The sequence below is a fragment of the Pan paniscus genome, chromosome 18 (assembly GCF_029289425.2).
Source record: "Pan paniscus chromosome 18, NHGRI_mPanPan1-v2.0_pri, whole genome shotgun sequence".
NCBI lineage: Eukaryota > Metazoa > Chordata > Mammalia > Primates > Hominidae > Pan > Pan paniscus.
The window spans coordinates 10,910,289-10,934,296 of NC_073267.2; the positions used below are offsets into that span (position 1 = coordinate 10,910,289).

General features: G+C 41.7%; 1 protein-coding gene across 11 annotated transcripts in view; it reads left to right on the top strand.

Moving 5' to 3' along the window:
* The window catches only part of ATF7IP2 (activating transcription factor 7 interacting protein 2), a 168,021-nt gene that overhangs the window by 59,463 nt on the left and 84,550 nt on the right, over positions 1–24,008 (top strand). For 5 of the 11 annotated variants that reach the window (XM_055099480.2, XM_055099476.2, XM_055099481.2 and 2 more), the window contains exon 1: positions 9,742–11,256. The exons of 3 other annotated variants lie outside the window; for them this stretch is intronic. The gene's annotated coding sequence lies outside the window, so the exon portion shown is untranslated. Of the gene's footprint in view, positions 1–9,741; positions 11,586–24,008 lie in introns of those variants that run through there. 3 more of the 11 variants (XM_055099477.2, XM_055099475.2, XM_055099478.2) reach the window with 1 other exon arrangement.

Below are 24,008 nucleotides of genomic sequence, written 5' to 3' on the forward strand. Positions count from 1 at the left end.
TGACACAGGCTGGAGTGCAATGGCATGATCTTGGCTCACTGCAACCTCTGCCTCCTGGGTTCAACCAATTCTCCTGCTTCAGCCTCCCAAGTAGCTGGGATTACAGGCACCCACCACCACACCTAGCTAATTTTTGTATTTTTAGTAGAGATGGGGTTTCACCATCTTGGCCAGGCTGGTCTCGAGCTCCTGACCTCATGTGATCCACCTGCCTCGGCCTCCCAAAGTGCTGGGATTACAGGTGTGAGCCACCATGCCCAGCATGTTAATTTTTAAAAATTTATTTTCTTAGTGGTTACCTGAAGATTACAACTAGAGTCTTAAGGTACTGTATTATTATCACCTAAATTCAATAGCCTGCAGAATTCCTGCTCTTATACAGTTCCTTACCTCCCCATATGTTATTGCTGTCACAATTTTTTGTTTGTTTGTTTTTTGAGACATGGTCTTGCTCTTTTACCCAGGCTGGAGTGCAGTGGCATGATCTCGGCTCACTGCAATTTCTGCCTCCTAGGTTCAAGTGATTCTCCTGCCTCAGCCTCCCAAGTAGCTGAGATTACAGGAGCCTGCCACCACGCCCAGCTAATTTTTGTAGTTTTAGTAGAGACAGGGTTTTGCCATGTTGACCAGGCTGGTCTCAAAGTCCTGACCTCCGGTGATCTGCCTGTCCTGGCCTCCCAAAGTGCTCGGATTATAGGCATGAGCCACCGCACTCAGCCTTATCACAAATTTTATCTTTATACATTGTGTGTCTATTAACATAGACTTATTTTTGTATGTTTAAAATCACACAGAAATAAAATAAGGGGCAATCAACCAAAAATAAAATAATGCTGGTGTTTGTATCTTTCTTGGTAGTTATTTTTACCAGTGTTTTTTATTTCTTCATATAGCTTTGTGTTACTGTTCAGTGTCCTTTTATTTTCTTTCAGGATTTCTTGAAGGAGTCTTTTTTTTTTTTTTTTTTGAGATGGAGTCTTGCTCTGTCGCCCAGGCTGGAGTACGGTGGCACAATCTTGGCTCACTGCAACCTCCGCCTCCCGGGTTCAAGCGATTCTCCTGCCTCAGCCTTCCGAGTAGCTAGGACTACAGGCATCTGCTACCATGCCTGGATAATTTTTGTATTTTTAGTAGAGACAGGGTTTCACCATATTGGCCAGGCTGGTCTTGAACTCCTGACCTCGTGATCCACCCACCTCGGCCTCCCAAAGTGCTGGGATTATAGGTGTGAGCCACTGCGCCCAGCCCGAAGGAGTCTTTTTAGCATTTTTTGTAGGGCAGATTTGCTAGTTACGTATTTCTTCAGCTTTTGTTTATCTGGCAATGTCCTATTTTCTTCTTCATTTTTGAAGGCTAGTTTTGCCAGGTATCGAATTCCTGGTTGACAGTGTGGTTGTTTATTTTTTTTCCTTTGTTTTTGTTTTGTTTTTTCTTTCAGCACTTTAAATTTGTCATCCCACTGTCTTCTGACCTCCTTGGTTTCTGCTGAGAAATTGGCTGTTGATCTTTTGGAGGATCCCCTTTACCTGACAGAGTGCCTCTCTCTTGCTGCTTTCAAGATTCTCTCTGTATCTTTGGTATTTGACAGTTTGATGATATAACATGTTAGTGTGGAGCCCTTTGCATTTACCTTTCTTGGAGCTCTTTGTCTCTGCTTTAGCATTCAGTTCATTTTTTCTCTAACAATAAGCCAGAGTTAAAATCATAGGGTAGGATCTTCTCAGGTCTTTTACGAATATTAATCATGCTGTGGGCAAGGCCATGGCTTTCAATATTCCCCAGGATTCATTGTTGGTGTTTACTGCCCTAATTATTTGGTGAATCCCAATCATGAGCTTTTCTTCCAAGGCATTTAGTGTATTTTTTTTTTTTTTTTTTTTTTTTTTTGCTTAATTATAGTATTTTGCCTCATGTGGCAGCAGGTTGTTCATTTGTCTTTCAGTGTTTATAAGGAATGTCTTCCACATAGCCATGTTTCTGCCCTGAGATTTGTTTGAGTTGTTTTTTGTTTTTCTTTTTTTAAGATGGAGTCTCGTTCTGTCTCCCAGGCTAGAGTGCAGTGGCATGTTCTTGGCTCACTGCAACCCCTGCTTCCTTGGTTCAAGCGATCCTCCTGCCCCAGCTTCCTGAGTAGCTGGGATTACAAGCGTGCGCCACCATGCCCGGCTCATTTTCATGTTTTTAGTAGAGACGGGGTTTCACCATGTTGGCCAACTGGTCTCTAACTCCTGATCTCAAATGATCTGCCTACCTCAGCCTCCCAAAACGCTGGAATTATAGGTGTGGGCCACCGTGCCTGGCCTATTGCTGTAGTCTTGAGTCAGAAATTGTTGGGCAGGATTGCAAGCTAGAAACTCAGGCAGGATTTCTTTGTCCTGCTTTGTTGCCCAGGCTGGAGTACAGCGGTGCTACAATGGCTCACTACAGCTTCAATTTCCTGGGCTCAAGAGATCCTCCCACCTCAGCTTTCCAAGTAGCTGGGACTACAGGTGTAAGCCACCAGGTCCAGATAATTTTTTTATTTTTATTTTTGTAGAGATGGGGTCTCAGTTCAGCCCAGGCTGGTCTCAAACGCCTGGACTCAAGCCATCCTCCTATCTCCTCCTCCCAAAGTATTGAGATTATAGGCATGAGCCATTGTGCCTGGTCTGAGGCAGGATTTCTATGTTAGTTCTGTGGCATAATTCCTTCTCTGGGAAGCCCGTTTTTTCTCTTAACATCTTGGACTAATTGGATTAGGCTCACACACATTATTTAAGGTAATTTACTTAAAGTCAATTGATTATAGATGTCAATCACATCTACAGAATATTTTCACAATGATATCTAGACTTATGTTTCAAACAACTGGGTATCATAGTCTTGCTAAGTTACCACATAAAATTTAACCATCGCAGTAATCATACTTTAAGAAATATATTCACGATAACAGTATTTCTATCCTATAATATAATATTGCATTCGTAATCAGCAATTATGTTGCTATCTATAATTTTGCCTTAAATAAATTTCAATTGTTCTATTTCGATGTATGCTTGTCAAAATATTATAAAGATATGTTGAAAAACTAATTCTGAATGAATTTATTCTCTTTCATTTTATGAGCTTTTATTGAGCATCTATTATATAGTCATATAATGGAAACAAGGAGACAAAATGATAATGAGAGGATGGTGATGATTATACTTGTAATAGTTGTTGTAAACTTTTACTAAGCACTTACTATGGGGCAGGTACTTTTTAAAGTGCTTTACCCATATTATTTTACATATTACCTGAAAGATGAGCCACTACCCTCAAAATGCTCATAAATAGTAAGAAGAGACAAATGAGGAAAGAGAAAAAACAATATAATAAGCATTGTGCTGCAGGTAAAGGTGAAGTGATTTGAAGAATGAGTAGACGTAGTTGTCAATGGAAGGATTGGCCTACTATGATCTCTCGAAGGGGTTGTCCCACTTTTCTTTAAAAGACTTTGTGGGCTGGGCACAGTGGCTGACGCCTGTAATCCCAGCACTTTGAGAGGCCGAGGCAGGTGGATCACCAGGTCAGGAGTTCAAGACCAGCCTGGCCAAGATGGTGAAACCCCGTCTCTACTGAAAATACAAAAATTAGCCAGGTGTGGTGGTGGTGGGTGCCTGCAATCCCAGCTACTCAGGAGGCTGAGGCAGGGAATCGCTTGAACCTGGGAGGCAGAGATTGCGGTGACCCAAGATGGCACCACTGCATGCCAGCCTGGGGACACAGCGAGTCTCTATCTCAAAAAAAAGAAAAAAAGGCTTTGTGGAACTTATAGTCTCTGTTGCAATTACTCAACCTTGTCACCAAAGGTGAAGAATGAGTAGACATTAGCCATTTGAGGAAGGGGGAAAAGGATTTTCCAAATAGTTGAAGCAACAAATGCAAATTCCTGAAGTCTTGAAATAATACAGTGTCTTCTAGAGAGGCTGTAGATCAAGAGCCTAGAAATGAGAATTGTAAGGTAGAGAAGGGTTACTATTCCATAGTCACCATAAAAGTGTTTTTGCCTACTGTGATGGCTGTATTTCCAGACTTTTTTTTTTTTTTTTTTTTGAGATGGAGTCTCGCTCTGCTGCACGGGCTGGAGTGCACTGGCGCGATCTCGGCTCACTGCAACCTCTGTCTTCTGGGTTCAAGCGATTCTCATGCCTCAGCCTCCCAAGTAGCTGGGATTACAGGCTCCCACCACCATACCCAGCTAATTTGTGTATTTTTAGTATAGACAGGATTTCACCATCTTGGCCAGGCTGATCTCAAGCTCCTGACCTCAGGTGATCTGCCTGCCTTGGCCTTCCAAAGTGCTGGGATTACAGGCGTGAGCCACCGTGCCTGGCCTCATATGGCTTTTGAAAGAGAATCAATCTGGGCCAGGCATGGTGGCTCATGCCTATAATCCATCACTTTGGGAGGCCAAGGCAGGTGGATCACGAGGTGAGAAGATGGAGATCATCCTGGCTAACACGGTGAAACCCCGTCTCTACTAAAAATACAAAAGATTAGCAAGGCATAGTGGCACTCGCCTGTAGTCCCAGCTACTCAGGAGGCTGAGGCAGGAGACTCGCTTGAACCTGGGAGGCGGAGGTTGCGGTGAACCGAGATCGCGCCATTGCATTCCAGCCTGGGCAACAAGAGCAAAACTCCTTCTCAAAAATAAAATAAAATAAAATAAAAAATCCAATAAAGACCAATACATAATAGTCTAACCTCAGAGTTTTTTTTTTATACTTGACAGTCTGAAAACTACATATAATTCTGACTTCTTGTGTTACTTCGTGGCTGCTAAAGCCCTCCAATAGATAAAGAGGTGGCAATTGTCTATGAAAAGAGTCACCATCTGTAAAATATGTGAAGAGATTTATTCTGATCCAAATATGAGCGACCATGGCCCATGACACAGCCCTCAGGAGGTCCTGAGAACATGTGCCCAAAGTGGTCGGGGTGCAACTTGGTTTTATACATTTTAGGGAAGTATAAGACATCAATCGAAGACATTGAAGGAAAACATTGGTTTGGTCCGGAAAGGCAGGGGTGATGGGGGCTTCCAGGCTATAGGAAAATTTAAACATTCTGATTGACGATTGGTTGAGTTTGTCTAAAGACCTGGGATCAGGCTGGGTGCAGTGGCTCACGCCTGTAATTCCAGCACTTTGGGAGGCTGAGGCAGGTGGTTCATCTGAGGTCAGGAGTTCGAGACCAGCCTGGCCAACGTGGTGAAACCCCGTCTCTACTAAAAATACAAAAAAATTAGCCGGGCATGGTGGTGCACACCTGTAATCTCAGCTACTCTGGAGGCTGAGGCAGGAGAATCACCTGAACCCAGGAGGTGGAGGTTGCAGTGAGCCGAGATCGTGCCACTGCACTCCACCCTGGGCTGTGCAACAAGAGTGAAGCTCCACCAAAAAAACAAAAAGACCGGGGATCAAGAAATGTTCAGATGAAGATAAAAGACTGTGGAGACCAAGGTTCTTTTGAAGTCTTATAGTGGCTGCCCTTAGAGACAACAGATGACACATGTTTCCTATTCATACCTTTAAAGGGTGCTAGACTTTTACTTAATCTCTTCAGGATTGGGAGGGCCTGGAAGAAAAATATCTAGCTGTGTTAATAGAGATTCTTTACAGATGCACATTTTGCTCCACAAAGGACAGCTTTGCAGGATCATTTCAAAATACGTCAAATAAACATATTTTGGGGTAGAATATTTTGACTTTCTTGTCAGGTTGGAAAGTAAGTCATGATACATGGGTTTTATACCCAACTGATGAGAATTTATGGTTTGTAGGGCATGACTCCCCAGGTCCCTTAAATAGGAATTTGGCCAACATTTTTAAAAATCAGAGTTTAGTCCTCACAATGCATGTGTGTTTTCTTTTCTTTTCTCTTTTTCTCTTTTTTTTGAGACAGAGGCTCGCTTTGTTGCCCAGGCTGGAGTGCGGTGGCACGGTCTCAGCTCACTTCATCCTCTGCCTCCCAGGTTCAAGTAATTCTCGGGCCTCAGCCTCCCAAGCATCTGGGATTACAGGTGCCTGCCACCTCGACCAGATAATTTTTTGTATTTTTAGTAGAGACAAGGTTTCACCATGTTGGCCAGGCTGGTCTCGAACTCCTGACCTCGTGATCCGCCTGCCTTGGCCTCCTAAAGCACTGGGATTACAGGCGTGAGCCACCACACCTGGCCCCTTTTCTTTTACTTTCATCTTCTTTTTTTTGTCTTGCTCTGTCACCCAGGCTGGAGTGCAGCCTGGAACTCCTGGGCTGAAGTAATCCTCCCACTTCAGCCGCCTGAGTAGCTAGAAATATAGACACACACCACGACACCTGGCTAACCAAAAAACAAAACAAAACAAAAAAAACAAAAAAACTGTAGAGACAGGGTCTCTCTATGTTGCTAAGGCTGGTGTATGTTTGTTTTCAAGCTAGGAATGTTCATGATAGGTTAGAGAAAAGGTAGAATAAACTGGCATTTTGTAGTGCCAATATGGTATCACACTAATAGCCCCTTAGGAAATAAAATACTAACACACGTTTATTGAATACTTACTATTGGTTAAGTACTCTATTGAGCACTTTACATGAATTGGGTCAATGTAATTTAATTCATGTAATAATTCTAAATGGTTACATTTTTACTATGTGTTACACATTGTTAGTAATTTCATTCTATATGTCAGGAAACTCAGGCATGGAGAAGTCTATTAATTAGGGTTCAGTCATGGAAAAACGAAACCACTCCAGATATTTCAAACATAATGGTATTTAGTACAGAGAATTAGATGCTCATAAGTTTGTAAGGGCTGGAGGAGCTACTGTCACATTGGTTTTCTTTTTTTTTTTTTTTAGACGGAGTTTCACTCTTGTCACCTAGGCTGGAGTGCAATGGTGCGATCTCGGCTCACCGCAACCTCTGCTTCTGGGTTCAAGCAATTATCCTACCTCAGCCTTCTTAGTAGCTGGGATTACAGGTGCCCGCCACCATGCTTAGCTAATTTTTGTATTTTTAGTAGAGACAGGGTTTCATCATGTTGGTCAGGCTGGCCTTGAACTCCTGACCTCAGGTGATCCACCTGCCTCGGCCTCCCAAAGTGCTGGAATTACAAGCGTGAGCCACCACGCCCAGCTTCACATTGGTTTTCATTTGTGCTGCTGCCTCTGTGGTCCAGAGAATAAGAAGGGTGCTGCTTCTGCTGCCCAAAGGGCAGAAAAGTTCAGAAAACCACTGTTGTCACAGCTGTCTTTAAATAACTGAGACAGGGACTGGTGCGAAAGAGAGCCAAAGCCTAAGGAAAAAACCCACAGTAACATGTATCTCTGCCACTTTTCAAATTTCAGGAAGTGCATTACACTGGCTAAAACACAACTGAATCCAGAATACAGGAGGCAAGGGCTCCCAGGAAATGTAGTTCATAGGGTTTCCGCCTTGCCTTAGGGAGTACTGAGAAGTGTGTGGAATGAATGCTTGCATTTGTTTTCTATTGTTGCCATAAAAAGTTACCACAAACATAATGGCTTAAAACACTACCCACTTATCTCACAGTTCTATATAGAAGTCAGAAGCACAGTGGACTCAGCTGGGAACTCTGCTTAGGGTCTCAACAGGCTGTCAGCCAGCTAAGGCTCTGCAGAAGAATCTGCTTCTGGGTTCATTCAGGTCGTTGGCAGTACTACTTTCATTCTCAAGGTTTACATGTGGTCCCTCTCATCTTCAAGCCAGGAACCATGGGCTGAGTTCTGCCTGTGCTTTGAAAATCTATGACTTTCCTTTCTGCTGCATCGGTGTGACTTGTCTTTTGCCTTTAGGGATTCACGTGATTACACTGTACTCACCAGGAAAATCCAGGTTAAGTTCTCCATCTTAAGGTCAGCTGATTATAACCTTAATCATATTTGCAAAGTCCCTTTTGCCATGTAAGGTGACTTATAACCATAAGACGCACACTAGGAGACAAAGATCATGGGAGTACAAATTCTGCCCGCCACAATCCTCAATGGAAGAAAACTATCAAACAAGAAAGCATTCCAACACAAAAATCTAAAGAATTGACTCAAGATAATTGATATTCTCAGCTTTATTAATTTTAATAATAATAGTTACTATACATCAAGTGTCTACTATAAGTCAGGAAATGTACAAGCAACTGTATCTGTTATTATGTTAAGCATTATTTATTTTAAAAAGTCAAACAGCAAATTGAGAGACTTCATAGTACTTCATATAGCACATTATGTGAATGAATTTATTTATTTATTTATTGAGATGGAGTCTCGCTCTGTCACCAGGCTGGAGTGCAGTGGCGTGATCTTGACTCATTGCAACCTCCTTCTTTCAGGTTCAAGCAATTCTCCTGCCTCAGCCTCCCAAGTAGCTGGGACTACAGGTGCGCACCATCATGCCCAGCTAATTTCTGTATTTTTAGTAGAGACAGAGTTTCACCATGTTGGCCAGGATGGTCTTGATCTCAAGTGATCTGCCCACCTTGGCCTCCCAAAGTGCTGGGATTATAGGCATGAGCCACCGCACCCGGCCAACAATAAACTTTATTAACATAATGTCCAGTAAATATCAATTATTATAATTTTTTTTAATAGAGATGGGGTCTTGCTATATTGCCCAGGCTGGTCTCAAACTCCTGGGCTCAAGCTATCTGTCGGTCTTGGCATCCTAAAATGCTAGGATTACAGGTGTCCACCTGGCCTATTATATTACTATTGTTAAAATGAAATACAAGATATCCTAGTACCTTAAATAGACATAACAAAATGCTAGGATTACAGGCATGCACCTGGCCTATTATATTACTATTGTTAAAATGACATACAAGGTATCCTAGTACCTTAAATAGACATAACATTTCTAAAGGCTACTTACTCACTGTTAACTGAATTAAGTCCAAATTCATTATCTGACTGCAACTTACTACCTCCCACTCCCTCCCACACTATCTCTCTTAGCAACCCTATAATTATTTTCAAAATCATGTTCTAGAACAACAAAAAATGCGCAAAGATTAGGATTGTTTTACATTTTTGCTAATTTCCTTAATGTCTGACTTAATACAGTAAGACTCTCTCTCTCTTTTTTTTTTTTTTTTTTTGAGACGGAGTCTCACTCTGTTGCCCATGCTGGGGTGCAGTAGTGCGATCTTGGCTTACCACAAACTCCACCTCTCAGGTTCAGTCGATTCTCCTGCTTCAGCCTCCCAAGTAGCTGGGATTACAGGCATGCGCCACCATGCCCGGCTAATTTTTGTATTTTTAGTAGAGATGGGGTTTCACTATGTTGGCCAGGCTGGTCTCGAACTATTGACCTCATGATCCGGCTGCCTCAGCCTCCCAAAGCGCTGGGATTACAGATGTGAGCCACTGCGCTTGGCCTCTCTCTCTCTCTTTTCTAAGACAGTCTCTTGCTCTATCACCCAGGGTGGAGTGCAGTGACAGTATCACAGCTCACTGCAGTCCCTAACTCCTAAGCTTAAGCGATCCTCCCGTCCTCTCAGCCTCCCGTGTAGCTGGAAGGATGCAGCTAACTTTTTATTTGTACTTTTCTAGAAAAGTGGGTATCTCACTTTGTTGCCCAGGTTGGTAGTTAGATTCTCATGTCTGCTTCTGTATTCAATCTGTAGCAATATCACACGTCAATTTTCCAGAGGCTTCTAGAAAATTCCATGGACTCTCCTGACTCAGAGAATGAAAAAACAAAATCATCTTTATATTATTATAAAAATAGTATAATTATAAAAACAGGATTGACATTAAAGATTACCCCTAGATCCCTGGAGCATATTTGGGGAACTGGCTGGTTGGAGTATGTTATTCCATTGATGACCCAACCTAGATTGTCCGGACTTGCCTCATTTTTCTCCTAACTGGAAGTGACAAGGCAGGCAGCTCTAGCCTCATGACAAGCGTGGTGGCTCACGCCTGTAATCCCAGCACTTTGGGAGGCCTAAGCAGGTGGATTACCTGAGGTCGGGAGTTCATGACCAGCCTGATCAACGTTGAGAAACCCCGTCTCTACTAAAAATAAAAAAAAAAACTTAGCCAGGCACTGTGGCGCATGCCTATAATCCCAGCTACTTGTTGGGGGCTGAGGTAGGAGAAGCGCTTGAACCCGGGAGGCGGAGGTTGTGGTGAGCCGAGATTGCGCCATTGCACTCCAGCCTAGGCAACAATAGCAAAACTCTGTCAAATAAATAAATTAATTAATGAAAAAGAGGGCACTATGGATCTAATCCACTGTTGTATTTCCTGTATTTTCTACACAGTGGGCATTCAGTGACCACCTGTTGAGTGAGTCCATGGCATCCAAGTGCACAGCCACCTAAGGCATTGGGCCTCATGAAATCACAAGCAGCCAAGGCTGGCAGGTTCCTGGGACAATTTAGCAAACTCAAGGCTATGGTGCGGGTGGGTGCAGTGGCTCATGCCTGTAATCCCAACATATGGGAAGGCAGAGGTGGCGGATCACCTGAGGTCAGGAGTTCAAGACCAGCCTGGCCAACATAGTGAAACCCCATGTCTATTAAAAGTACAAAAATTAGCCAGGCATGGTGGTGCACACCTGTGGTCCCAGCTACTCGGGAGGCTAAGGCAGGAGAATCGCTTGAACCTGGGAGGTGGGAAATGGGGGTTACAGTGAGCTGAGATCACGCCACTGAACTCCAGCCTGGGCTACAAGAGCGAAACTCCGTCTCAAAAAAAAAAAAAAAAAAAAAAAAGACTACGGTGCTAGGACCAATCTCCTGAGTCACAAAATTTAAGGAGTCGTCCAAAAAAGTAAATAAGATAAATATTTTCAAACAATACTAGAAAATTCAAATCGGAAACTACCGATCGGGTGAGGAGTTGTTTTTGTAAATAAGGTCTTATTCCTAATAAGTTTCGAAAGTCTAAATCTTCACACGAGTCACTTAAAAGAAAGGCCCAGCTCAGGAGCCTGTATCTGCGCTATGACGGGTAAGCCCCGGTGGCTGACCGGAAGAAGCGCCCACGGAGGGGAACCCCAGGCGCCCCTCAGCCTACTTCCATTTCCCCTCGCGACCCTTCGCCCCGCCCACTCTAGCTGGCTGTGACTGACTGGCTGGGCTGCCACATATTTGCGCTGCCATTGGTCCATAATCAGCTGGGGGTGGGCGTAGGGAGACCTACTTCAGCAGGTCCTGGCCGGACCACCATTGTTAACGGCTGCGGTTCCAAGTGGCTGTGGGTATTGCTGCGGCTGGCGCGGCGTCGCTCTAGGTACGTTGGGGCCGGGCGAGTGTCCTGCGAGAGCGGCGATTTGCGGGGTGGCGGCTCTAGGAGCGTCGGTCGCCTCTCTGAGGGCCGGCCCCGGAGGCCTCGGAGCGCGGGGCCGACCGGACGTTTGCGGCGATGCTGCCCTGACTGAAAAGCGCCCGCGGGGCCGTCTGACAGGGCCGGGAAGAGGCCCCTGAGGGGCGGACGGGCGCGTCTGCACCGTTTTCGCAGAGGGATGCTGGTGAAGCGGGAGTGGTGTGCGGCCTCAGGTCCGGGCGGCACTGGGGTTAGGGACTGCGGAGGGAAGTGGTGCGTGTTTTTTGTCCGGAGGGGTAAGTAAAAGCTCGCTCTTGTCCGGAATGCTTTCAGAAATTAACGGATAAATCTCCACCTCCACCAACTTTAGTGTCCCATTGCCAAATTTTCTTGAGTTGTTTTAATCATCTAATGAAGTCAGGTGCCAGAAGGCAACTGGATCTCGCCAGGCGGCCTTGAAGTTTGTTAAAAAGTAGGGACCAGAGCATCAGGAAAAATACAAAATTCTGAGTAAAATGCTGAAATCCCGTACCTCTGAGCTTGCCGGTGTAAGGATGGTAGGATTTAAGGAAGACGATTTCCTTAAGGTAGAAGTTCGTTTTTATGAATATGTTTTTAAGAAAATTCCATCTTACCGCCCTTCTCTAACCAATTTTCTCCAAGTTTGGCAAACAAGTTTGAGAAAGAGAGGACGCAGTAATTATTTTTGCCTTATTTTTGTTAAAACCTTACCGCACTTAAGGAAACGGACTTTCTACCTTTCCGTGTTTCTGTGTTGAAAATGAAGTTTCTAACCACGTGTTCCTTCCTTTACGACACAATGGCTTTTTCTGCTCTGAAGACTTGCATATGGTTAATATGTATGGAAGAAGAGGACAGTTGTACTGAATAGTCCACATTAGAAAAATTATGTCATATTCACTTAAATTGTTATTCTAGATCTAGCGACTTAATACTGTTTTTATTATGATTTTGTCATATTTATTGTAGCCAGTAAATGACCTGCGACATAACTATTTGCAAAACAAATGGGGAAGACCAAGATAAAGATAAGTTATATCACAGGAAAGCAATTGAAAATGCAAAAATGAAGCATCTGAATGAAGGACTAATAACACTGAATTCAGCTTTTGTGAAGTATGCCTTTCTTCTTAGCTCGTTTATTCTGCGATACGTTTGTAGAAGTGTTGACTCCGATCTTAATCAAATTTACTTCACTCTCAGTCTTATCTGCAGATATGTACAGACCACATCCTAAGATTGACTTCTGCCTCAACAGAAATACATGAGCCAGTGCCTTATTGGAAATGATTTGCGTGTTTTAAGAACTGGTGTATATAGGTACATCTTGAATGTTCTGCTTTCCTTGCCTTATGCCTGTACTTCACCTCAGCCTTCAATTCCATTGTGTTTCCTTGCTACTTGGTATCTTGAAATCTGGTACGAAACTATTGCATGATCCCTGCACCTTTGCTTCTGCATATATCATAGCTCTCTTATAGTGAGTGTGCACAATCTATTTCATTTGATGTAATCAAAGTTTAATATATTGGATAGTTAAAAATAAAATACAACTTTAAATGCGCAAGAGTATTCTCATTGTTGAGCGAGATGATACAAAATACCAAAAAATCGTATTCTCTCATTCTACGTCAGTCTATTTTACTTCCCCCCGCCTCCCCCCGCCACCCACACACACACACACACTGCGGTGACTTATCTATCTCATTTATTTTATTTTACTTATTTATTTATTTTTTTTTTGAGGCAGAGATTCGCTCTTTGGCTCAGGCTGGAGTGAAGTGGCGCGATCTCGGCTCACTGCAACCTCCTCCCTCCGGGTTCAAGTGATTCTCCTGCTTCAGCCTTGCAAGTAGCTGGGATTATAGGCGCCCGACTAGTTTTTGTATTTTTAGTAGAGATGGGGTTTCACCGTGTTGGCCAGGCTGGTCTCGAATTCCTGACCTCAGGTGATCCGCCCGCCTCTGCCTCCCAAAGTGCTAGGATGACAGGCGCTAGTCTTAGCGCCCGGCCTATCTCATATTTTTATATCATTTAGATAATTATTCTGCTTTACAGTAGACTAGGATAGTTTTTCATCTTCATTTTTACCAACGATGGGACAGATTGGAGTCAGCCAGTGTCGAGAGAGAAATAACCATGACTTTTTGGAGGAAAGGGAGATAATATATTGGATTTTTTTGAACTTCTGATTAAGCCATGAAATGTTTAGAGAGGTGTTACTGAAGTTAGCCATGAATTATTTAGAGGCATTATATGTGTCTACTAAATGTGGTCGTAAGTTTCATTAGTATACCTCTGAGGCTCTAGTGTGTACAGTACGCTGATGTGAAATAGCTTATCAGATAGCCATGGCAAAAGTTGCCAAGGCCTTTTTAGTACTCTTTACTAAGGAGACAGTGACTTTGGGAGGCTTTTCAGTACGTGTTATTAAGGAGAGAATAACTCTGGGTGGCTTTCCAGAGGTTTGTTTTTTAAGTGAATATTCATTAAACAGCATTAAAACTACTGTAAGAAAGGCATGTCATTGAAGATATAAAAAATATTTGTAGGCCGGGCGCGGTGGCTCACACCTGTAATCCCAGCACTTTGGGAGGCTGAGGCAGGTGGATCACGAGGTCAGGAGATTGAGACCATCTTGGCTAACATGGTGAAACCCCGTCTCCACTAAAAAATACAAAAAAATTAGCCGGGCGTGGTGGCGGGCACCTGTAGTCCCAGCTTCTCGGGAAGCTGAGGCAGGAGAATGGCGTGAAGCCGGGAGGCGGAGCTTGCAGTGAGCCGAGATCGCACCACTGCATTCCAGCCTGGGCGACAGAGCAAGACTGTCTCAAAAAAAAAAAAAAAAAAAAAAAAATTATAGTGGGAAATTTAGATAAAGAAGTAGTAGTTCTCTCGGGGCTGTTTTTTTGAGGAGGTGATCTTTAAGCTTGATCTTGAAAGAGCATGGACTAGGAGGGAAGGTTGATAATATGACAGTTCTGGTCAATTTGGAAAGTGAAGGTTAGGTTTATAAGAAGGTTCAGTTGATATCTCCAGGAAAAGACAAACTACTATGAAAGAAAGATAGTGTAGTCATGGTAGTCTATCTGGCTATATAGAGAATATTTATAACAACTTAAATATTGATTTAACTGAAAATACGATGAGCTGTAAGAGACGTGTGAACTACAGAACTGGATCTGTGAATGACAGGAGGGCAGACCACAGTGCTTTTCACATCCTCCCCTCCTTCCCTTGGGCATAAGACCTGGCTATAGGAAATCTAGCTAATTACAAGAACGTCTTTATAATTTGGAGGGAAACTCTTGGAACTGTGAGTGCTCCCCGTCCAGTGTTACCATCCCCTACCATCCAATTAAAATGTTTCCAACCCACCTCCAAAAAAAATACATATGTGAGCTAAATCTTCATCTGCAATTACAGGAAATTGACATGGCTAAAATTTGTAACTCAAGAAACAGTATGAAAATATTTTAAAATACTGAGATTTTAAAAACAAGTTGTTAAAATTAAAGTGATTGCCATTAGATATTCGGGAGTGCTGGCAAGCAACTGCTTTATTTCATAATGAGCATTTTATACTATTACATTGATAAAACTTGAAAAAAGTAATGTCAGAATTCTATTAGCATTCAGGTGATGCGGATGCTGCTGGTCTATGAACCACACTTGGCATTACTTCATGCTCATTATGAGATTAACTGCCACCTGGCCTGAGTTTTGTTATTTTGTTAACCACTATATAACTCTTAAAGGGCCCTGTCGCTTCATAATAACTGTTTTGTGTTTGTGATAGACTTCTTCGAGTCTTAAGACCCTCCGTTCAAACATTGGCTGAAGTATCTGACTTTGAACAAGATTAGTTAAATGGGTTTTTTCTAAATTTTTACTTTTTAAAAAGAGTAACAGTAAAAATTCAGTTCAGTAGTTTTTTTTAATTTAATGAGAATTGTTCTTATTAAAGTGTTTATTATGTATTAAGATACTACCTTGGAGAACATCACTGGAGAACAGAGATGTTTTATAATGGAGAAACCCAATGAAGCAGGAAAAAACCAAACTAAATCAGCATGCACCCATAACTTCGAACTGTAACAGGAAAAAAGATTAAGCTAACTTTTAACCACAAAGATACAGGAAATATGCTATTGCTTGGAAAGTAACATGCTTGTGAATAATCTGCAGGTTAAAAAATTACAATGCATCTTAGAGAATATTGGATAAATATCAAATTATAAGGTAGAGTTTTTCAAAACTTGTGGGCTCAACTAAAGTAGGGCTTAGAGGAAAATTTACAGCTTTAAGTGAGAAATTAGAAAAAAAGGTAATAGGCTGGGCGTGCTGACTCATGCCTGTAATCCCACCACTTTGTGAGGCCAAGGTAGAGGATAACTTGAGGTCAGGAGTTTGAGACCCACCTGGGTAACATTACACAGGACCCTGTCTCTACAAAACAATGTTTTGTAAAATTAGCCAGCCATGGAGGGACACACTTGTAGTCCTAGCTCCTTGGGAGGCTGAGGCAGTAGGATTACTTGAGCCTAGGATTTTGAGGTTGCAGTGAGCTGTGTTCATGCCACTGCACTCCAGCTGGGTGACAAAGTGAGACTCTAAAAATAGAAAAGGAAAAAGAGAGACTGAAAAAATATCTGAGTTTTTACCTGAAGCTGGAACAAGAACAGCAAAGCAAACGCAAAGAAAGCGGAAGGAGGGTAGGGCATTGTAGCTCACATTTGTAATCCCAATGGTTTGGGAGGCCAAGACTGGAGGATTACTTAAGCCTAGGAATTTGAAGCCAGCCTGGGCAGCATAATGAGACCCCATCGCTATGAAAAACAATTAGCTGGGTGCAGTAGCATGCACCAGTAGTCCTAGCTACTCTGGAGAATGAGATGGGAGAATTGCTGAGCCCAAGAGTTCAAGGTTACAGTGAGCTATGATCGCGCCATTGCATTCCAGCCTGGGCCACAGAGAGAGACCCTGTCTCAAAAAAAAAAATGTGCTGGGCGTGGGGGCTCACACCTGTAATCCCAGTACTTTGGGAGGCTGAGGTGAGTGGATTGCTGGAGCCCAGAAGTTCAAGACCAGCCTGGGCAATAAAAATTTTAAAAAGACCAGGCGCTGTGGCTCCCAGCTACTCAGGAGGCTGAGATGGGAGAATCACTTGAACCCAGGAGGCAGAGGTTGCGGTGAGCGGAGATCTTGCATTGCACTCCAGCCTGGGCAACAGGAGTGAAACTCTGTGTCAAATAAAAAAAGAAAAGGAATATGGCAGGAAATTATGAAATGGAACACTGTATAATAGGAAGCTAGCAAACTTAAAGTACTTTGACAGCCTCTTTTTGTCTTTTTTGTATTTTTGTTGACTTTGACAATCTTGGTACATGTTTAATAAAAATGATCAAGAAAAAGAGAAAAGCACATCACTAATATCAAGAATGAGGCCAGGTGCAGTGGCTCATGCCTGTAATCCCAGCACTTTAGGAGGCCAGGGCAGGTGGATCACCTGAGGTCAGGAGTTCAAGTCCAGCCTAGCCAACATGGTGAAACACTATCTCTACTAAAATACAAAAATTAGCTGGGCATGGTGGTGCACGCCTGTAGTCCCAGCTGCTGGAGGGCTGAAGCAGGAGAATTGCTTAAACCCGGGAGGTGGAGGTTGCAGTGAGCTGAGATCATGCCACTGCCTTTCAGCCTGGGTGACAGAGTGAGATTCTGTTTAAAAAAAAAAAAAAAGAAAAGAAAAGAGGGACAGCACTACAGGTATTACACATACAATTAGAGAATACTATAAGAACTTTGTGTTGACAAATTTTAAATTGTGTTGAAATGGAAAAATAGGTAAAATTGACACCAAAAGATATAAAAAGTATGAATGGTTGTATTATCTTTTTTTTTTTTTTTTGACGGATTTTCACTCTTTTCCCCAGGCTGGAGTGAAGGGGCAAGATCTCAGCTCACTGCAACCCCCACCCCCCAGGTTCAAGTGATTCTCTTGCCTCAGCCTCCCAAGTAGCACCCGCCACCATGCCCAGCTAATTTTTGTACTTAGTAGAGACTGGGTTTCGCCATGTTGGTCAGGCTGGTCTTGAACTACTGACCTCAGGTGATCCACATGCCTTGGCCTCCTAAAGTGCCGGGATTATAGTCATGAGCCACTGTGCCTGGCCTTTTTTTTTTTTTTTTTAAACTGGAGATGACATCTCCAAGATGGTTTTGAACTCCTGGGCTGTTTGAGCCTTGGCGTCCCAGAGTGCTAGGATTACAGGTGTGAGCCACTGCTCCCAGCTGGTTCTACCTCAATTTTAATGGAAAACCTTTACCACTAAGTTAACCCCAGGCCCAGATGGCATTAGTGGTTAATTATTCTAATATTTAAGGAAAAATAACACCATTCACACAGAAATTGTTCAGAGACTAGAAAGACTTTGTAGTTTGTATGAGGTCAGCAAACCTTTGATATCAACACCCAATAAAATAGACCCATCTCTCATTAACATTGATATAAAAATTATAAACATAATGTTAGCCATTTATAGGCCAGGCACAGGCCCATAAATTGTCTAATGTCAGCACTTTGGGAGGCCAATGCAGGAGGATTTCTTGAGCCCAAGAGTTGAAGACCAGCCTGGGCAACATAGTGAGACTCTGTCTTTAAAAAAAAAAAAATTAGCTGGGTGTGATGGGCGCCCCTGATGTCCCTGCTACTTGAAGGGTCAGGTTAGAGTCTTGTTTGAGTCCCGGAGGTTGAGGCTGCAGTAAGCTGTGTTCATGCCCACTGTACTTTAGCCTGAGCAACAACGTGAATCCATGTCTGCAAAAGAAAAGAAAAATGAAGTTTTAAAAATGAAACCATTAGGCCAGGTGCGATGGCTCACACCTGTAATTCCAGCACTTTGGGAGGCTAAGGTGGACGGATCACTTGAGGTCAGAAGTTTGAGACCAGCCTGGCCAACATGGTGAAACCCCCTCTCTACTAAAAATACAAGCATTAGCTGGGCATGGTGGTGGGCACCTGTAATCCCAGCTACTTGGGAGGCTGAGGCAGGAGAATTGCTTGAACCTGGGAGGCGGAGGTTGCAGTGAGCCGAGATTGCCTCAATGCCAGTGCACTCCAGGCTGGGTGACAGAGTGAGACTCTGTCTCAAGAAAAAAAAAAAAAAGACACCATTGGAAAAATCCTATGGCAGTAAAGGAATAGAACAAAAGGCATGAGACATAAGCCAAAAAGTGAAAGGCAGACATAAATCAAGCTACAGGTGGACCCTGAATTGTGATTTGACATGATTTTTAGTTTATGATGCTACAGAAAGTGATAGGCATTCGGTAGAATATAAAGCCATGAGAAATTCAAGACTTCAGTATAAAATCAACTTTGGGTTAAATTATTTTGCTCAATTGTAGGCTAATATGAGTGTTCTGAACATGTTTAAGGTAGGCTTAGGTTTTGCTATGATGCTCGGTAGGTTAGTTGTACCTGTATTAACTGCATCTTTGACCTAGGATATTTTCAATTTCTGATAGGTTTTTTGGGATGTAATACTACTGCAAGTCACACAGCATCTGTATGTCAATAGTAATATGAAGGCCAGGCACAGTGGCTCATGTCTGGAATCCTAGCACCTTGGTAGGCCGAGGATCATTTGAGGCCAGGAGTTTGAGATGAGCTTGGGCACCATAGTAAGACCTCGTCTCTACAAAAAAATTTTAAAATTAGCTGAGTGTGATGGCACATACCTGTAGTCCCAGCTGCTTGGTAGGCTGATGTGGGAAGATCACCTGAGCCCAGGAGTTCAAGGCTGCAGTGAGCTCTGATCTCAGCACTGTGCATGATAGAGAGACCTATCTCTAAACAAACAAAAACAACCAAGTAATGTCAGGTGTGAAAGGATTAAACAATCCCATGAAATGGCAGAGATTTTCATACTGAAGGGAAAAACAGCCTTGGCCTGTAGGCTGTTCAGGAGACAGACTTTGGATTCAAAGATGCAAATAGGCTGAAAGTAAAAGGATAGATGAAGATACAACATGCAAATAGCAACCATAGTAAAACTATCGTACCTATACTGATTTCAGACAAAATATACTGAAACAGTATTGCTGGAGATACATAGGGACATTCTATAATGACAGAAGAGTTGGTGCCTCAGGCATACAAATCATAAACATATGTGCACCTACTAAGAGAGCAGCAAAATGTATGAAGCAACTATTGACAGAATTGAAGGAAGAAATGCACAGTTCACTAATAATTGGAGAATTCAATACAACACTGTCATAATGGATAGAAAACTGAGGAAATCAGTGAGACAAGAGACGACTTGAGCAACACTAAACCAACTAGACTTAAGAGATATCTTTGAACAGTCCACCCAACAACAGCAGAATAGACTTTTGGAGTGTATGTAGAACATCCATCAATATAGTCACACTAGGCCATGAAGCAGACCAACACACTTAAAAGGACTGAAATTATGAGAAAGAACATTATCTGACCAGTGAATAAAATCAGAAATCAGTACTAAAAAGAAACATGAGAAATTTACAAATATGTTGAAATTAACACTCCTAAATAATGGGTCAAAGAAATCATGAGGTTAATTAGAAAATACTTTGAGGTGAATGAAAATGAAGACAAACATATCAAAGGTTTTGGAGGGTACAATTACAGCAATTCTTAGAAAATTTATAGTGATAAATGCTATATTAAAAAAGACCTCAAATCAATAACCTAGACCTTTTAAGAAAAATGAACTAGAAGAACAAACTGAGCCTGAAGTCAGCAGAATGTAGGAAAAAATTAGTGTGGAAATTAATAGAATAGACAAAAATAGAAAAGGAAACCATAAATCATTTTCTTAAACGATCAAGAAAATTAAACATTCAGCTAAACTGAGCACAAAAAAGGGAGATTACTAAAATCAGGAATGAATGAGGGGACATTACTTCTGACCTTCCAGTAGTTAAAAAAAAAAAAATTATAAGGGAATACTATAGAATAATTCCAATTGTATGGTACTCCATTTAATAGATGAAACAGACAAATTCCTAAAAAGACACAAAACTGCCAGAACTGACTGAAGAAGAGGAAAATCTGAACAAACATAAACAAAGCAGTGGAACTAGGACAAAATGAAAAGCCCCAAATCAGATGGTTTTTTTAGTAAATTCTACCAAACATTTAAAGGTACAGTTCTTCAATTCTTTCAAGAAATAGAAGAGGACAGAACATTTCTGAAATAATTCTGTAAGGCTAGTATTATTTGGATACCAAAAGCAGACCCCAATACTATAGGAAAAGAAAACTGCAGAACGATGTTTTTTTAATGTATAGAGATGTGAAAATCCTCAACCAAATACTAGTAATTTGAAATTAACATAAAAGGATTATACACCATGACCAAGTGAGATTTATCTCAGGAATGCAAAATAAATTTCTCATGCAAGAATCTTTAATGTTAAGTGCCGTATCAAAGAGAACAAAGCTACATGATCTTTTTAAGAGATAGTGAAAAGCATTGATAAGATCCAGTGTCCCTTCATGATAAAAACATTAAACAATAGGGAAAGTTTGGAACTTCCTTAACTTGTTAAAAAGCATCTGTAAAAAAACCCACGGTTAACATCATAGTGGAGGATTGGAGGTTTTCCTGCTAATTCAGGAACAAGGTGACCCCTCCTGGCATTTCTATTCAACATTGTACTGGAGGATCTAGTCAGGAAAATGAAGCCCATTTTTTTTTTCAAATAATAAAAGCATCGAAATTGGAAAGGGAGAAGTAAAACATACACGGATAACATGATTTAATATGTAGAAAATTCTAAGAGATTCACAAACCATTAAAGATAAAAGCCAGTTCAACAAAGTTGAAGGATGGAAGATCAGTGTACATAAATCTGTTTTATTTCCATATACTTGCAAAGAGGAATCCAAAACTGAGATTGAGGAAAGCATATATAATAGCATCAAAAAGTAGTACAAAACATATACTCTGAAAACTGCAAAATGTTGAGAGAAATTAAATAAGTAAATAGATAATTACATGTTCATCTAGCCAGAGGACTCATATATTTTGGATATTAACCCCTGATCAGATGTATGGTTTGCAAATATTTTCTCCCATTTCATACATTGGCTCTTCATTCTGTTGATTGTTCTCTTCCTGTACAGAAGTTTTTAAGTTTCATATATAATTTTAGTGGTCTATTTTTGCCTTTGTTCCCTATGCTGTCGGGGTCATATCTAAAAAAGGTCATTGTGCAGACCAACGTCATGGAGATTTTCCCCGTGTTTCCAGTAGTTTTACAGTTTTGGGTCTTACATATAAGTTTGTTTTCTTTTTTTCGAGATGGAATCTTGCTCTGTGGCCCAGGCTAGAGTGCAGTGGCATGATCTTTGCTCACTGCAGCGTCTGCCTCCTGGATTGAAACAATTGTTGTACCTCAGCCTGTTTTTGTTGTTTGTTTGTTTGTTTTAATTGAGACAGTGTCTCACTGTCTCACAGGATGGAGTGCTTGATCTTGGCTCACTGCAGCTTCCACCTCCTGGGCTCAGGTGATGCTCCTGCTTCAGCTTGTCCCAGTAGCTGGGACGAGAGGCATGTGACACCATGCCTGACTAATTTAAAAAAAAAAATTTTAAGATTTTTGTAGTGACAAGATTTCCTTGTATTGCCCAGGGTGGTCTCAAACTCCTGGGCTCAAGCAGTCCTCCTGCTTTGACCTCCCAAAGTGTTGGGATTACAGGCATGAGCTACCACGCCCAGCCTACATTTAACTTTGTAGTAATGCATTTAAAGTTGATTTTTGTATATGGTGTGAGATACTGCCTAGTTTCTTGTGCGTGTAGATATTCTGTTTACCCAGCACCATTTATCAAAGCAACTATTCTTTCCAAATTGTATGTTTTGCCATTTGGTTGAAAATCAATTTAATATAAATCTGTGGCTTTTATTTCTGAGTTCTCTATTCTGTTCCATTGGTTATGTGTCTGTTTTTATCCCAATACTGTACTGTTTTGTTTACTGTAGCTTTGTGGTATATTTTGAAATTGTCTAGTATGATCCCTCCAGCTTTATTCTTTTTGCTTAAGATTGATTTGGCTTTTTGGAGTCTTCTGTGGTACCACATAAATTATCCATTTTAGGATTGTATTTTTGATTTCTATGAAAAGTGTCATTGGAATTGTTATAGGGATTGCATTGTCTCTATAAAGTGCTCTGGGTAGTATAGTCATTTTAGCAGTATTAATTCTTCCAAAATATATAAGGAACTCAAATAACAAGAAAACAAGCCAATTAGAAAATGAATTCAAGAGTTTGAGGTTACAGTGAGCTATGATCGTGCAGTTGCATTCCAGCCTGGGCCACAGAAAGACCATGCCTCAAAAGAAAATGGGCTGGGCGTGGTGGCTCATGCCTACAATCCCAGGATTTTGGGAGGCCAAAGCGGGTGAATTGTTTGAGCTTAGGAGTTTGAGACCAGCCTGGGCAACATGGCAAAACCCCGTCTCTGCAGGAAATTAGGTGCACGCCAGTGGTTTCAGCTACTCAGGAGGCTGAGGTGAGAAGATTGCATGAGCCTGAGAGGTGGAAGTTGTAGTGAGCTGAGATCGTGCCACTGCCCTGCAACCTGGGTGACAGAGTGAGACCTCATTTCAAAAAAAAAAAAAAAAAAGGCAAAGGACCTGAAGAGATGTTTTTCAAAAGAAGACATACAAATGGCTAAAGTGCACATCACTAATATTCATGGAAATGTCAGTTAAAACCACTATGAAATATCACATCTTACACCTGTTAGGATGACTTATCAAAAATAAAAGATAAGACTGGGCATGGTGGCTCAAGCCTGTAATCCCAGCACTTTGGGAGGCTGAGGTGCGTGGATCATGAGGTCAGGAGTTTTGACACCAGCCTGGCCAAGATGGCGAAACCCCATCTCTACTAAAAATACAAAAATTAGCTGGGTGCGGTGGTGGACACCTGTAATCCCAGCAACTCGGGAGGCTGAGGCAGGAGAATTGCTTGAACCCGGGAGGCGGAGGTTGTAGTGAGCCAAGATTGCGCCACTGCACTCTAGTCTGGGCAACAGAGCAAGACTCCATCTCAAAAATAATAATAATAATAAATAACAAATGTTGGCAAAGATGTAGAGAAAAGGGAACTCTTGCACACAGTTCATGGAAACATGAATTAGTATAGCCATTATTTTTTAGAAGTTCAAAAAAATTAAAAATATACCTATGATCCAGGAATCTTATTGGATATATATCTAAAGGATATTAAATCATTATATTGAAGAGATACTTGCACTCACATGTTTATTGCAGCATTATTCACAGTAGATAACAGAATCAACCTGTTTATCAAGGAATGAACGAAGAAAATGTGGTATATGTACATGATGGAATACTATTTTGCCTGTCATTTGCAAGAACATGAATAAACCTGAACATTGCGTTAATTGAAATAATCTAGACACAGACAAATACTATATGATGTCACTCATTTTTGGAATCTAAGACTCATTTAAGGAAGGAGTAGAAAGGTGATTATACAGCTGGGGGGTGGGGTTGAATAGATAGTGATCAAAGAATATAGAATTTCATTTAGGGAAATATGTTCAAGAGATCTGGCCAGGTGTGGTGGCTCACTCCTGTAATCCCACCACTTTGGGAGTCCGAGGAGGGCAGATCA